This window comes from Lygodium microphyllum, chromosome 12 (assembly GCF_053477565.2).
Source record: "Lygodium microphyllum isolate KBCC chromosome 12, Lygodium_microphyllum_v1.1.10, whole genome shotgun sequence".
In the NCBI taxonomy this organism is placed as follows: Eukaryota; Viridiplantae; Streptophyta; class Polypodiopsida; order Schizaeales; family Lygodiaceae; genus Lygodium; species Lygodium microphyllum.
Genome location: NC_141146.1, coordinates 135897990 through 135900846, shown reverse-complemented (window position 1 = coordinate 135900846; position 2857 = coordinate 135897990).

Sequence of the window (2857 nt, the reverse complement as noted above, 5' to 3'; positions counted from 1 at the left end):
AGGAAGTCTAGCCAGCGAGCTTGCTTTGTCGATAACTTGGGTTGAGATTGGAAGTATTTGAGGGAGATATTGTCGGTGAAGAATATTGTATGCTCATCTTGAACATAGTGCTTCCATTTTCTAAGGCAGTGGATGACTGTCAACATTTCCTTCTCATGTGTGCTCCACCTTGTTTTAGCATCGGTAAATTTCTTTGACTCATAAGCAATGGGGTGACCTTCCTATACCAATACACCTCTTATGCCATATCGGATGTATCTGTAGAGATTTCAAAGGGTTTGGTGAAATTCGGCACCCTTAGGACAGGAGTTTGATTCATGCATTTCTTCATCTGCTCAAAGGCTTCCTGTTGCACGTTCCCCCATGTAAAAGAGTGATCTTCTTTGGTGAGGTGGGAGAGGGGGGCAGTGATGAGGCTGTAATCTTTGATGAATCTCCAACAAAATACTGTGAAGTCGAGAAACTCTCGTACTTCTCTTACAGTTTTCAGTATAGGCCATCTTTGGATAGCTTCCACTTTCTTAGGATCCACTTTGATTCCATCTGCTCCTACAATAAAGCCTAAGAACTCTAACTCTTTCACTGCGAACTCACATTTTTTAAGCTTGGCATATAACTGATGTTACTGCAGTTTCTCAAAAACTCGGCATAAGTGTTGCTTGTGCTCTTCTAAGGTTTTGTTGTAGACTAGGAGATCATCTATGTAGATAATGACAAAGATATCTATCTTCAGTCTAAAGACTCCATCCATGAGGCCACAAAATGTGCCTGGCCCATTGCTTAGGCCGAATCCTAATACTAACCACTCAAAACTACCATATCGAGTGCGGAAGGCTGTTTTTGGGATATCTTCTTTGGCTATGTGGATTTGGTGGTATCCTGATCTAAGATCAATACGGCTAAAGTACTTGGCCCCGTGTAGTCTATCTAAGAGGTCTTCCACTAGGGGCATGGGGTATTTGTTTTTTATGGTGATTTTGTTAAGGGCCCTATAATCTACACAGAGTCTAAGTCCCCCATCCTTCTTCTTTACAAATAACACTGGGGCACCAAAGGGGGATTTGCTAGGGCGAATGAACCCTTGTTCTTCTAGTTCATGTAGTTGCTTCTTCAATTCCATGAGCTCGGTGTGGTTCATGTGATAGGGAGCTTAGGCCGGTGGGGCAGACCCTGGGATCAGCTTAATTTTGTGATCCACATCTCGCGTGGGTGGTAGACCCTTGGGTAGCTCGGCTGGCATTACATATTTGAATTCTTCAAGTATTTCTGCCACCTCTGTGTTACTGCTCTGCTGTCTGGGTCTCTTGCCATTTTCTTCTTCTTCAATTAGTCGGATCATACACAGATAGACTATATCTCCTTGTTTGACTGATTTTTCGACCTGCTTGGCACTGCATGCCATGATACGTGGCCTGATAACGATCCCTTGGACCGGTGCATTTTGGGTCTAGCCCTTTGGTTGGGTTGTAGTTGGCTTCACTGTTTGGCATGATACTCTTGGCTTATTCTCCTTCATTTGCACCTTGATTGGGGTCCTGCCAGGCAGTTGCATTCTTTCACATGGTACTTTGACGCTTTCTCCTTGCATATCTAACATCATTTCATTTACACCTTTACCAAACATTGCAATGACATACTTGTCATAGAATTTCAAGCCCAATATCACTTCAAAATCATCCATGGGGATTACTAAGAAGTTGAGTTTTGCTTTCCACTTGTCAGCTTCTACTTGGACTGCAGAGACTTGTTTCACTTCCTTGGCTTCTCCTTGTGCAAATGTTACTTTTAATCTTTCTGGGGCCTTCGATAGTTTTAATCCATGTTTTGCTGCATACCCTGGTGTCATGAAGTTGTGTGTTGCTCCTATGTCCACCATGATAGGTTGGTTTTCTTCACCCACTTGGCCTTTGATGTATAGATGGTGAACTACCACTACTGTGGTTGCCATGCATTGGGGTCGGGTGCTAACTGTCCCTACCCTTGGGTGGTCCATGCTTTCCTTACTTCCATTTGGGATTTCTTGGATGCGCGGTGATTGTGGTTCTTCTCCTCCATATGCGCTAGTCGCATTCACCCTTGATCCACTTGATGAAGCTGTATCTTCTATTGGGCATCTGTTTTGGTAGTGTGGACCCCCGCATATGAAGCATTTGATTTTGACGGACGGGCTTGGGGGTCTCTACCATGACGTATTTGATCCTGCGGGCCCATACAATGTGCTAGGGGTTGGCCTGTAGTGATTGTTTCCCCATCTTCTTGCTGCTCCTCTTGGTACTAAAGCGGTTTGTGACACGGCCGTGGTGGTGGTGGTATTTTGGCTCCTTGTATCTGTGAATGCCCCTTTAGGGGCATTGGGCCTTTGGTTCCATGAGTTGTTGTTGTTGAAGGTGTTGTTGAACCTACTTTGGTTCCCCTGTGCTGTTCTTGTGCCTTCCAGGTCCACTAGTCTTTCGGCCATTCTCACGGCTTCTGCTAAGCTTGTTGGCTCCTGTCTCTCCACATCTCTTCTAGCCCATTCTTGCATCCCAAAAAAAAATCCATGTAATTTAGTGTCTGTATCCATGCTTGGTAGCTGTAGCATGATCTGCCTATATTTGCTGACATATTCTTTTATCTTCCCCTGTGTTTGCTTGAGATTCCTCCATTCATCTCTCACTTTGAATTTTTCCATCTTTGGAATGAAGTAGTCCTTCAATTCTTCCTAGAGTTCTTCCCACGAAAAGATGGTGTGGCCCTACTCTTGTTCCAGCAGGTACCAATTGGCAGCGTCCTCCTCCAAGTAAATGGCTGCCACCTCCGCCTTCCTGTCTTCAATTATTCGTGAATACTTCAAGCACCTATCCACCTCTGCGATCCA